This window comes from Oryctolagus cuniculus, chromosome X (genome assembly GCF_964237555.1).
Source record: "Oryctolagus cuniculus chromosome X, mOryCun1.1, whole genome shotgun sequence".
Classification (NCBI taxonomy): domain Eukaryota; kingdom Metazoa; phylum Chordata; class Mammalia; order Lagomorpha; family Leporidae; genus Oryctolagus; species Oryctolagus cuniculus.
This window is the reverse complement of record NC_091453.1, coordinates 12,385,968-12,400,356: the sequence shown is the minus strand read 5'-3', so window position 1 is coordinate 12,400,356 and position 14,389 is coordinate 12,385,968.

The window sequence follows — 14,389 nt, the reverse complement described above, 5'->3', positions numbered from 1 at the left end:
ATACTCACCCACATTTGTCATTCTCCGTGTTTTGGATTTTAGCCATTCTGACAAGGGTGAGGTGATACCTAATTCTGGTTTTTATTTGCATTTCCCCAATGGCTAGTGATGTTGAGCATTTTTTCATATATTAGTTAGACATTTGTATATCTTCTTTTGAGAACTGTCTATTGAAGTCCTTTGCACATTTCTTAACTAGATTGACTTTTTCTATTGTTGATTGTGTAAGTTGCTAATATGTTTGGAATATTACTCCTTTGTCAGATAAGTGGTTTCCAAATATTTTCTCCCATTCTGTCATTGTTATCTTCATTTTTTTTATTCCAAGAGTTAGTTTTTTTTCTTTTTTATTTAGTAAATATAAATTTTCAAAGTATAGTTAATGGATTACAGTGGCTTCCCATCCCCATAATTTCCCTCCCACTCACACCCCTCCCATCTCCTTCTTTTTCTCCCATTCCATTCACATCAAGATTCATTTTCAATTCTCTTTATATACAGAAGATCAATTCAGTATATATTAAGTAAAGATTTCATCAGTTTGCACCCACACAGAAACACAAAGTGTAAAATACTGTTTCAGTACTAGTTATAGCATTACTTCACATTGGACAACACACTAAGGACAGATCCCACATGAGAAGTAAGTACACAGTGACTCCTGTTGTTGACTTAACAATTTGACACTCTTATTTATGGCATTAGTAATCTCCTTAGGTTCTAGTCATGAGTTGCCAAGGCTATGGAAGCCTTTTGAGTTCTCCAACTTCGATCTTATTCCAACAGGGTCATAGTCAAAGTGGAAGTTCTCTCCTCCCTTCAGAGAAAGGTACCTGCTTCTTTGATGGCCCTGTTCTTTCCAATGAGATCTCACTCGCAGAGATCTTTCATTTAGGTCTTCTTTTTTTTTTCCAGGGTGTCTTGGCTTTCCATGCCTAAAATACTCTCATGGGCTCTTCAGCCATATCCGAATGCCTTAAGGGCTGATTCTGAGGCCAGAGTGCGATTTAGGACATCTGACATTCTATGAGTCTGCTGTGTATCCCACTTCTCATGACGGATCATTCTCTCCCTTTTTGATTCTGTCAGCTAGTATTAGCAGACACTAGACTTGTTTGTTTGATCCCTTTGACTCTTAGACCTATCAGTGTGATCAATTGTGAACTGAAATTGATCACTTGGACTAGTGAGATGGCATTGGTACATGCCACCTTGATGGGATTGTATTGGGATCCCCTGGTATGATTCTAACTTCACAATTTAGGGCAAGTCCGATTGAGCATGTCCCAAATTGTACATCTCCTCCTCCCTTTCTTATTCCCACTCTTATATTTAACAGGGATCATTTTTAAGTTAAAATTTAAACACCTGAGAATAAATGTGTGTTAATCACAGAGTTCAACCAATAGTACTAGAACAAAGCAAAGAGAAAATACTGAAATGGATAAAGTATTACACTATACATCAACAGTCAGGATAAGAGCTGATGAAGTCACTGTTTCTTATACTGTCCATTTCACTTCAACAGGTTTCCCCTTTGGTGCTCAGTTAGTTGTCGCCAATCAGGGAGAACATATGATATTTGTCCCTTTGGGACTGGCTTAATTCACTCAACATAATGTTTTCCAGATTCCTCCATCTTGTTGCAAATGACCGGATTTCGTTGTTTTTGACTGCTATATAGTATTCTATAGAGTACATGTCCCATAATTTCTTTATCCAGTCTACTGTTGATGGGCATTTGGGTTGGTTCCAGGTCTTAGCTATTGTGAATTGAGCTGCAGTAAACATTAATGTGCAGACAGCTTGTTTGTTTGCCAATTTAATTTCCTTTGGGTAAATTCCAAGGAGTGGGATGGCTGGGTTGAATGGTAGGGTTATATTCAGGTTTCTGAGGAATCTCCAGACTGACTTCCATAGTGGCTTGACCAGTTTGCATTCCCACCAACAGTGGGATAGTGTCCCTTTTTCCCCACATCCTCGCCAGCATCTATTGTTGGTAGATTTCTGAATGTGATCCCTTCTAACCGGGGTGAGGTGAAACCTCATTGTGGTTTTGATTTGCATTTCCCTGATGGCTAGTGATCTTGAACATTTTTTCATGTGCCTGTTGGCCATTTGGATTTCCTCTGTTGAAAAATGTCTATTGAGGTCCTTGGCCCATCTCTTAAGTGGGTTGTTTGTTTTGATCTTGTGGAGTTTCTTGATTTCTTTGTAGATTCTGGTTATCAACCCTTTATCTGTTGCATAGTTTGCAAATATTTTTTCCCATTCTGTCGGTTGCCTCTTCACTCTCCTGACTGTTTCTTTTGAAGTAGAAAAACTTCTCAATTTGATACAATTCCAAATGTTAATTTTGGCTTTGACTGCCTGTGCTTCTGGGGTATTTTCCAAGAAGTCTTTGCTAGTACCTATATCTTGCAGAGTTTCTCCAATGCTCTCTAATCATTTGATGGTGTTGGGTCGTAGATTTAAGTCTTTAATCCATGTTGAGTGAATTTTTGTGTAAGGTGAAAGGTAAGGGTCTTGCTTCATGGTTCCGCACGTGGAAATCCAATTTTCCCAGCAGCATTTATTGAATAGACTGTCCTTACTCCAGGGATTGGTTTTGGATCCTTGATCAAATATAAGTTGGCTGTAGATGTTTGGATTGATTTCTGGTGTTTCAATTCTGTTCCATTGGTCTATCCATCTGTTTCTGTACCAGTACCATGCTGTTTTGATAACAACTGGCCTGTAGTATGTACTGAATTCTGGTATTGTGATGCCTCTGCCATTGTTTTTGTTGTACAAGATTGCTTTAGCTATTCGAGATCTCCTGTGTCTCCATATGAATTTCAGCATCATTTTTTCTAGGTCTGAGAAGAATGTCTTCAGTATTTTGATTGGTATTGCATTGAATCTGTAAATTGCTTTTGGGAGAATGGACATTTTGATGATATTGATTCTTCCAATCCATGAACATGGAAGATTTTTCCATTTTTTGGTATCCTCTTCTATTTCTTTCTTTAAGGTTTTGTAATTGTCATTGTGGAGATCCTTAACGTCCTTGGTTAAGTTTATTCCAAGGTATTTGATTGTTTTTGCAGCTATTGTGAATGGGATTGATCTTAGACGTTCTTTCTCAACTGTAGCATTGGCTCAGCTGCCGCAGCGGCTCAGCTCCCGCAGCGGCTCGGCTTCCACGCAGTGGCTCGGCTTCCACGCAGTGGGCGACCTTGCTCTCCCCATAGGTCCTTCGTGTCACATCTACTAGATCCGGAAGAGTTTTCTCTGCAATTTTTTCCTGAGCCTTTTCCTGAGGCTACAGTAATTCCACTTTTATTAAACTATCTTTTCCCGGACTATCGGTGCGCGCCCTCACTATTCCGCCATCTTGGCTCCGCCTCCATCTTCCTTTGTTGAGTGTTTCCTTAACAGTGCAGAAGCTTCTTAGCTTGATGTAATCTGAGTTGTCAACTTTTGCTTTTATTGACTGTGCTTCAGGGAGCTTTTCCAAGAGGTCTTTGCCTCTTCCAAAGTTTTGCAGAGTTTCCTCAATGTTTTCCTCTAGTAATTTGATGTTATTGGGGAATATATATAGACCCTTGATCAATTTTGGGTTGATTTCTGTATAAAGTATAAGGTAGGGGTCTTGTTTCATACTTCTGCGTGTGGAGATCGAATTTCCCCAGCACCGTTTGTTGAATAGACTGTCCTTTCTCCAGGATTCAGTTTTAGCTCATATGTCAAAGATCAGTGGTTATAGATGCATGGATTCATTTCTGGGATTTCTGTTCTCTTCCATTGGTCTGCATGTCTATTTTTGTGCCAGTAGCAGGCTATTTAGATTATTACTATCCTGTAGTATGTCTTGAAAGCTGATATTGTGATCTCTCCAGCTTTGTTTTTGCTCTATAAATTGCTATAGATATTCAGGGCCTCTTGTGTTTCCATATGAATTTTACCATCATTTTTTCTAGGTCAGAGAAGAATGTCACTTTGACTTGGATAGCTTTAGGTTGTATGGAGATTGTGGTAATATTCAAATCTACAGACATGGGAGAGTTTTCCATTTTTTGTGTTTTCTTCTACTTCTTTAATGTTCTATAATTTTTATCATAGATATCTTTGATGTCATTGGTTCAATTAATTTCAAGGCATTTAATTTTTTTGTAGCTTTTGTGAATGGGAATGGTGTTAGAAGTCCCTTGTCAGCCATGGTATTATCTGTGTATACAAAGCTATTGATTTTTGTGTGTTAATTTTTTTAAAAAATATTTATTTATTTATTTTAAAAAGTTACATAGAAAAGGAGAGGCAGAGAGAGAGAGAGAAAGAGAGTGTGAGTCTTCCATCCATTGGTTCTCTCCCCATTTGGCTGCAACAGCCAGAGCTGCACTGATCTGAAGCCAGGAGCCAGGAGCTTCTTGTGGGTATCCCACATAGGTACAGGGGCAGAAGGACTTGGATCACCTTCCACTGTTTTACCAGGCCATATTAGAGTGCTGGATTGGAAGTGGAGCAACTGGGACCTGAATTGGTGCCCATATGAGATGCTAGTACGGCAGGCGGCAGCTTTACTCACTACACCACAGCGCCAGCCCCGTGTGTTAATTTTTTATCCTGCTACTTTACCAAAGTCTTTAATGAGTTCCAGTAATCTCTCAGTGAAGTCTTTCGGATCGACTATGTATAGAATCATGTCATCTGCAGATAGGGAGTTTGACTTCTTCCTTCTGTACATTGTATGATTTAAATTTTATTTGTTGAGACCTGCTTTATGGCTTAGCATATGGTCTATCCTAGAGAAAGCTCCATGCACTGTTGAAAAGCATGTGTATCCTTCAACTGTAAGATGAAATGTTCTGTAAATATCAATTAAGTCCATTTGTTCCATAGTGTAAATTAACTGTGTTGTTACTTTGTTGGATTTCGTGTAGTTAGTCTGTACATTGTTGATGGTAGGGTGTGAAGTCCCCCATTATTATTGTATTGGAATATGTATTCTGATTTGAGATCCTCAGAATGCAATATGATGTTTCTCTTGTGCATCTTTTAGAATATTTTCTTTATGTTTACTGTTGGAAGCTTGATTATAATGTGCCATTGTGAAGATCTTTTCTGGTCATGTCTCTTAGGAGTTCTATATACTTCATGTACTTGGGTGCCCCTTTCCTCCTCCAAATTAGGAAATTTTTCTGCTGTTATTTCACTGAATATCCTTTCCAATCCAATCCATTCTCTTTGCACACCTGCTCTAAGATCCATATGTTAGGTCATTTGAAAATATCCCATAAATATTAAACACTATTTTTAGGTTTTAATTTCTACCTCCTCCTCCTACTCCTTCTCTTCCTTTGTCTTCCTCTCTCCATCCCCTTTCCTCTCCCCCTTCTTCTACTCCTTCTCCCCCTTCTCCCTTCTTTCTTTTTTTTTTTTTTTGTTTGAGGAATTCCAAGGATGTCCTAATAGCTGAATATTCTTTGCTCTGACTCACTGTGCTTGTTAAGACTCTCCACTGTGTTTTTTTCTGATATCAAGCCTTTATTTTAAAAAAGTCGACATCATTTATGTATAATTTAGATACAGATTGAACATATTTTAATTGTATCATCCAATGAGTTCTAATACAGTTCTTTATTTTTACCTAGAAATCTTTTATTTAAGGTATACAAACTTGATACATTTCATATATACAAATCTAGGAATATAGTGATACTTCCCACTTTACTCTCCCTCTTACTCCCCCTCCCACCCTTCTTCCTTCTCCCTATCCTATTCCCATTCCTATTTTTTACCAAGATCTATTTTCAATTGATTTTATGCACATAAGCTTGAACCTACATTAAGTAAAGAGTTCAACAAATAGTAAAAAAAAAAAAAAAACATACTGTTACTCAACTTTTGAGACAAGGGCTGTTCAAAGTCATTGCATCTCAAAGTGTCTATTTCACTTCTATAGATTACCTTTTAGGTACTCCATTAGAAACCACAGATCAGGGAGAAGATAAGCTATTTTTCTTTTGGGGAGTAACTTATTTCACTAAGTTTAATGCTTTCCAGTTGTATCCATTTTGTTGTAAATGACAGGATTTCATATTTTTATGGCTGTATAGTATTCCATGGTGTACATATCCCATAATTTCTTTATCCCATCTTCAGTTGATGGATGTCTGGGTTGATTCCATATCTTATTGTGAATTGAGCTGCAATAAGCATTGGGGAACAGATCACTCTTTAATATGCTGATTTTATTTCCTTTGGGTAAATTCCTAGGAGTGGAATGGCTGGGTCATATGGTAGTTCTTATATTCAGATTTCTAAATATCTCCATACTGTCTTCTACAATGGCTGCATCAGTTTACATTGCCACCAACAGTGGTTCAGGGTACCTTTTTCCCCACATCCTCGACATCATTTGTTGTTCATTGATTTCTGTATGAAATCCATTATAGTGGGAGTGAGGTGAAACATACTGTGGTTTTGATTTGCATTTCCCTGAGGGCTAGTGAACCTGAGCATTTTTTCATTTGTCTGTTGGCAATTTGTGTTTCCGCTTTTGAAAAATTCCTGTTCAAGTCTTTTGCCCCCTTTCTTAACTGGATTGTTTGTTTTGTTTTTGTTGAGTTTCTTGAGCTCTTTTTGTATATTGATCATTTATCAGTTGTGTAGTTTGCAGATATTTTCTCCCATTCTGTTAGTTGCCTGTTCACTTTTTCAAGTGTTTGCTTTGCAGTGCAGAAGCCTCTCAGCTTGATGTAATCCCAAATGTCAATTTTGGCTTTGATTGCCTTTGCTTCTGGGGTCTTTTCCAAGAAGTTTTTGCCCATGTCAGTGTCTTAGAGAGTTTCCACAATGTTCTGTAATAGTTTGATAATACCGTGTTGTAGATTTAAGTCTTCATCCATTTTTACTGGATTTTTGTATAAGATGTGGGTTTCATAATTCTGCATGCAGAGGTTCAGTTTCCTTCAGCACTGTTTGTTAAAGCGACTGTCCTTACTCCAGGGATTATTTATTTTTATTGCTAAAGAATATCCTCTTGTATGGATGTAGCATACTTTATTTATCTGTTTTGCTACTGAAGGACATCCTAGATTCGTCTAAGTTTTAACAACTCTAACAATATGAAGGCATTGTGTTGTAAATTAATTTTTTGATCCATTGTGAATGGATTTTTATGTAAGGTGTAAGGTAGGGTTCTTACTTCATAGTTCTGCATGTGGAGATACAGTTTTCCTAGCAACATTTTTTGAGGAGACAGACTGTCCTTTCTCCAGGGCTTGATTTTAGCTCCCTAGTCAAACATACGTTGGTTGTAGATTTTTGGGTTTATTTCTGGAGTTTCTGTTCTATTACATTTGCTACCCATCTGTTTTTTCACCCGTGCCAGGCTGTTTTGATTATAACTTCCCTGTAGTATGTCTTGAAATCTGGCATTGTGATACCTCAGGCTTTGTTTTTGTTGTGTAACATTGCTTTAGCTATTCAGTCTCCTGTGTTTCCATATGAATTTCAGTATTGTGTTTTTCTAGATCTGAGGAAAACGTCATTGGTATTTTGATTGGCATCATGTTGAATCTGTAAACTGCTTTCAGTAGTATGCACTTTTAGATGATATTGATTGTTCCAATCAATGAACATGAAAGATTTTTCCATTATTTGTGCCTTCTTCAATTTCTTTCTTTAATGTTTTTAAATTTTCATCATACAGATCTTTTATGTCCTTGTTTAAATTTATTTCAAGGTGTTTAATTCTTTTTGTAGCTATTGTGAATGGGATTGGTCTTAGAAGTTCTTCTCAGCCACTGTATTGTCTGTATAAACAAGGGCTATTGATTTTTGTGTGTTAATCTTATATCCTGCCACTTTACCAAACTCTTTAGAGTTCCATCAGTGTCTTAGTGGAGTTTTTCAGATCCCCTACATATAGAATCATGTCATCTGCAAATAGGGATAGTTTTACCTCCTCTTTCCCAATTTATATCACTTTGATTTCATTTTCTTTCCTAATGGCTCTGGCTAAAACTTTCAGGACTATGTAGAATAAATAGTAATGATGAGAGTAGGCATCCATGTCTGATTCCAGATCTTAGTGGTAATGCTTCTAATTTTCCCCCACTTAATATGAATCTTGGCCATGGGTTTGTCATAAATTGCCTTGATTGTGTTGAGGAATGATTCTTCTATACCCGGTTTGCTTTATAAGTTTTCATCTTGAAAGCGTGTTGTGTTTTGTGAAATATTTTCTCTGCATTTGATTGAGATCATGTGGTGTTTGTTCTTCAGTTTGTTATTCTGATGTAACACATTGATTTTTTTAGAAAGCTTTTATTTAATAAATATAAATTTCATAGGTGTATCTTTAGGAATATAGCAGTTATTCCTCATATATCTGTCCTCCCACCCCCACTCCTGTCCTACCTCATACTCCCTCTCCCATCCCATTCTTCATTAATATTTGCTTTTAATTATCTTTATATACAAAAGACCAACTCCATACTAATTAAAGATTTTAACAGTTTTCACCCACACACAACGTATAAAGTGCTTTTTGAGAACAAATTTTGCAGTTAATTCTCATAGTACAACTCATTAAAGACAGAGGTCCTAAATGGAGAGAGCAAGTGCGCAGTGACTTCTGTTGTAGATTTAACCATTGACATTCTTATTTATGACCTCAGTGATCACCTGAGGCTCCTGTAATGAGCTGCCAAGGCTATGGAAATCTTTTAAGGCCACAAACCTGACATTATTAAGACAGGGCCATAATCAAAGTGGAAGTTCTCTCCTCCCTTCAGAGACAAGTACCTTCTTCTTGATTATCTCTTCTTTGCACTGAGATCTCACTCACAGAGATCCTTCATGAAGTACATTTTTTTGCTACAGTGTCTTGGCTTTCCAGGCCTGAAATGCTCTCATGGGCTTTGTAACCAGATCTGAATGCCATAAGGGCTGATTCTGAGGCCAGAGTGCTGTTTAGGGCGTTTGTCATCTTTGAGTCGTCTGTGTGGCCTGCTTCACATGCTGGATCATTCTGTCCTTTTAATTCTATCTATTGTTATTAGCAGATACTTGTTCTTATTTATTTGCTCCCTTTGACGCTTATTCCTATCTATATGATCAGCCACACCTTTAAAATGATCACTTTAACTGGTAGAATGGCATTAGTACAACCCAGCTTAATGGGATTTGGAGTCCCATGGCAAGTTATTAGCTTTACCTTAGGGGTAAGTCTGTGGGAACCTGTGCCAAACTATACATCTCATCACTCTCTTATTTGCACATCCTTAAGCATCTGTTATAGGGCTGGACTGGTGGTGACACATGTTTTCAATTTCTGTTTGTTCTGTATTTCACATTCATTCATAAATGAGAGCTTTGGAGGATATAATATTCTGGGATGACAGCTTTTTTCTCTTAAGACTTGGACTTATCTCACCTTTCTCTTCTAGACTATAAGGTTTCTGATAAGAAGTCCACTGTGAGTTTAATTGGATATCCTCTGAAAGTATTCTGGCATTTCTGTCATGCACAGTTTAGAATCTTCTCTTTATGTTTCACTGTGGTGAGTTTGAGTACCTGTGTTGTGGCAAGGATCTTTTCTGGTCATGTCTGTTGGAAGTTGTGTGTGCTTCCTGTACTTGGATATCCCTTTCTTTCAACAAACCCGGGAAATTTTCTGCTATTATTTCACTAGAAAGGCCTTCTAATCCTCTCTCTCTCTCTCCATGCTTTCAGGACTCCTAGTACCTGTATGTTTGTTTGTTTGGTTTTTGTTTTTTTTTTTTTTTTTGATAGTATCCTGTAGATTACCAACAGTGTTTTTAGTTTTCTAATTTCCTCTTCTTTTCTTTGGTTTGACTCTATACTTCCCTTTACTTTATCTTCTAAGTCCAATATTCTTTCTTCTGCTTCACCAATTCTTTTGTTAAGGCTCTCCACTGCATTTTTTATTTGTTCTATTTAATTCTGTGTTTCATTTTGATTTCTTTTTAAAATATCAATTTCATGCTATATTGGATTCTTCATTTCATTTTGATTTCTCTTTAAGATCTCAATTTCATGGGAGAAATTTTCTTTCATGTCCTGTATGGATTTCAGGAGTTCATGCATTTGCTTTTGATTACTTCTATGCAATATTTTTTAAAAGATTTATTTATTTTACTTGAAAGTCAAAGTTACACAGAGAGAGAATGAGAGGTAGAGAGGTAGAGAGAGAGAGAGAAAGAGGTCTTCATCTGCTGGTTCACTCACCAGTTGGCTGCAAAATCCAGAGCTTCAGTGATCTGAAGCCAGGAGCCAGGAGCTTCCTCCAGGTCTCCCACATGGGTGCAGGGGCCCAAGGACTTGGGCCATCTTCTACTGCTTTCCCAGGCCATAGTAGAGAGCTGAATTGGAAGTGAAGCAGACGGGATATGAACTGGTGCCCATATGGGATGCCGGCACTGCAGGTGGTGGCTTTTACCCAACACACCACAGGGCCAGCCCCACTTGGAATTTCATTTCTTGCATTTCTTCTATACCATCATCTTCACAATATGGTATTGCAGTGTTGTGTTCTTTTGGGATGACATGTTGTCTTCCTTATTCTTGTTTCTTTGATGGGACTGTTCAGCATATTTTGGCATTTGTGGAGATACTCATTCGTTTCTTTTTTTCTTTTTGCAGCAATGACTTTTATCATCATTGTACTGTGACTCTGTAGATATGTGGGATGTCTGATTTCAGGAATTCTCTAGAGGCTTGTAGTGGGTTTGGCCAGAGAGCTCTGTTCAGTTCTCCAAGGTTAAGGGTGTGCAAAGGTGACACGCCAGGTTTGGCATGGTAAATTTTCTCTCTCTCTCTCTCTCTCTCTCTCTCTCTCTCTCTCTCTTTTTCAGAAAGGAGGTTTATTCTGCCAAGCTGAGCTCCTCTCCTCAGTGGAGATCAGTGCCTGTGTGCTAGACCCAGTGGGTATAATACTTGTCTGCTGTATCCCAAGGACCACAGAAAGGATCTGTGCGGTCCTCAGTGTAAGTTCAGATTCCCCAGAAACATCTTTCATCAAGTAACCAGGAACTCCTGAGCCTGTGGAGTCTTCCACTGAGACTGCTTAAAGTTCCAGCTGCACCGTGAATCCTCCCACACATCCTCAGTTTTTTTTTTTCCACAGTCGTGGTACAGAAACCTCACACAATCACAAACTCCTAGCCTCCTGTTAGTTCTTCCCACCAGAGTCAGAAGTCTCCACTTGGCTGGTTGCCAGGTGCAGACACAAGCTGGTGCAGCTGTTACATATGTCTAAAATGGTGCCCGCTCTATCGGCTTGTTACAGGATGCCATTGTAAATGACTGGGGAGAGAGAATCACGTCTGTGTCGTCCTTTTGTTTTCTCCTCTAGTTTGGCTAGTACGCTATTCCCCACGGGGCTCCTAGCCAGGTTCCCTCTAGGCTCTTCCTGCAGCTTTTTTTGTCAGTGGCTTGGTCTGCTCTGGTGTGTTTATCAACTCACTTTCCAGCTCTGTTGCATAGCTCTAGGCTGCTGGAATGCCGCACCCTCCATGTAGGTCCACTGTATCCCTCTAATTTCTGTAGAGTTCCTTCTGCTGTTTTCTCCCTAACTCTTCCCTGAGACTATAGTCTCTCCACTTTGTTTAGACTATCTTCTCCTGGGCTAGAGCAGAAGCTCCCTCCCTACTCCTGCATCTTCATGTGAGTAATACATTGATTTTTGAATGTTGACCTATCCCTGTATACCACAGATAAATCCTAATTTGTCCAATTGAATGATCTTGCTGATGTGTTGTTGGATTCGATTGTTGGTATTTTTGGAGGAATTTTGCATCTATGTTCATCAGGTAAATTGGTCCATAGTTCTCTTTCTCTGTTGCATCTTTTTCTGGTTTAGGAATTATTGTGTTACAGGCTTCATAGAAGGTGTATGGGATGATTCCCTCCCTTTCAGTTGTTTTGAGTAGCTGGAGTTGACTCTTCTTTAACGGTCTGATAGAATTAAGCAGTGATACCATCCAGTCCTGGGCTTCTCTTTGTCGGTAGTGTCTTTATCACTGATTCAATCTGTCTTGGTTATTGCTCTGGTTAGGTTTTCTAAGTCTTCCTGGCTCAATTTTGGTAGGTTGTATGTCTATCCATTTCTTCTAGGCTTCCTGATTTGTTAGTGTACACCTTTTTGTAGTCATTCATGATGATTCTTTTTTTTTTTTTTCCTGTGGTAACTATTTTTACATTTCCTTTTGCATCTCTGATTTTATTGATTTTGGTCTTCTCCACCTCTTTCTTTCTTTCTTTCTTTCTTTCTTTCTTTCTGGTCATTTGGGCTAATGATGTATCAATGTTTATTTTTTCCAAAAACCAGCTCCTCATTTCATTGATGTTTTTTTTTATTGTTGTTTCAATTTTGTTTATTCTCTAATTTTCATTATTTCTTTCAGCCTACTAATTTTGGGTTTGGTTTGTTGTTTTTCTAGGTCCTTGAGATGCCTTTCGAATTTCTGGCTGTGGGCACCAGTTGCAGTAAACTTCCTCCTTAACACTGCTTTTGCTGTATCCTATACGTTTTGATATGTTGTATTATCATCTTCATTCATTTCCAGAAATTTTTTGATTTCTCCTATGACCCACTATTCATTTAGGAGTCTCCACATACTTGCGTTCTAGAGATTCTTGAGTTGTTGATTTCCAGCTTAATTCAAATTGTGGTCAGGGAAGTTGCATGATATGATTTTGATTTTTTTTAATTTACTGAGACTTGCTTTATGGCCTAGAATGTGGTCTGTCCTGGAGAAAGTTTCATGCACTGTTGACAAGGATGTGTATTCTGCAACTTAGGATGAAAAGTTCTGTAGATATCAGTTAGGTCCATTTGGTCTATAGTGTTGATTAACTCTGTTTTTTCCTTACTGGTTTTCTGTCTGGTTGATTGCTGAAAGTAGGGTATTGAATCTCCCATTATTATTGTATTAGAGTCTCTGTTCCTTTAGATCCATTAACATTTCTTTCCAATGGCCAGGTTCCCTGTAATTGAGTGCTTGTACATTTATTATAGTCATATCTTCCTGTTGAATTGATCCCTTAATCAACACACAGTGCCTTTATTTGTTTCTTTCAGCAATTTATGTTTAACGTCTATTTTTTCTGATATTCAGATGGCTATAGCAGTTTTTTGGGGGGAGTTTCCATTAGCATGGAGTATCTTCCTCCATCCTTTCATTTTCAGTCTGCAGATATGTTTGCTGGATAGATGTGTTTCTTTTGGGCAGCAAATACATGGTTCTTTTTTTAAAAAGAACATCTCCTCCCTCTCTTATTCCCACTCTTATTTATTACTGGGATAACTTTTTAAAAATGATTTATTTATTTAGTTGAAATTAGAGTTAAACAGAGAGAGAAGTAGAGGCAGAGAGAAAGAGGACTTCCATCTGCTGGTACACTCCCCTGTTGGCTGCAACGGCCAGAACTGTGCTAATCCAAAGCCAGGAGGGTGTGGGTGTTGGGGCCCAAGGACTTGGGTTGTCTTCTGCAGCTTTTCCAGGCCATAGCAGAGAGCTGGATTGGAAATGGAGCATCTGGGACTCTAACCAGCACCAATATGGGTGGGATGCCAGCACTGCAGGCTGAGGCTTTACCTGCTATACCACAATGGCCACCTTTAAACATTTATTTATTTGAAAGTCAGAATTAGAGAAGGAGAGGGAGATAAAGAGACAAGTTCTTGTTTTTTAATCCATTCAGCAAGTCTGTATCTTCTAACTGGAGAGTTGAGGCCATTTACTTTTAAGGTGAAAATTGGCAAGTTATGACTTGGCCCTGCCATTTTTCCAAATGCATTCCCATTGTTTACTTTGGGTTTCCTTTGTACTTTTGCTGAGAGTTATTCTGCCTTCACCTTCTTTCATAATGATGACTGTGTTTTAAGTATCTTTTGTAAGGCTGGATGAATGGTGACATATTCTTTCAGTATCTGTTTGTTATAGACGTTCTCTCCTCCCTTTAGAGAAAGGTATCTCCTTCTTTGATGGCCCCTTCTTCCCACTGGAATCTTACAGAGATCCTTAATGTAGGTCATTTTTTGCCACAGTGTCTTGCCTTTCCATACCTGAAATGCTTTCATGGGCTTTTTAGCCAAATCTGAATGTCTCAAGGGCTGACTGCGAGGCCAGACTGCTTTTTAGGGTGTTGGTCATTCTATTTTTCTGCTGTGTGGCCTGCTTCCCATGCTGGATCATTCTCTCCCTTTTAATTCTATCTATTGTTGTTAGCAGAGAGTTTATCTTATTTATGTGATCCCTTTGACACTTATTTCTATCTATATGATCAGTTACACACTTAAAATGATCACTTTAGCTAGTGTGATGGCATTAGTACCACCCAGATTAATGGGATTTGGAGTTCCATAGCAAGATTT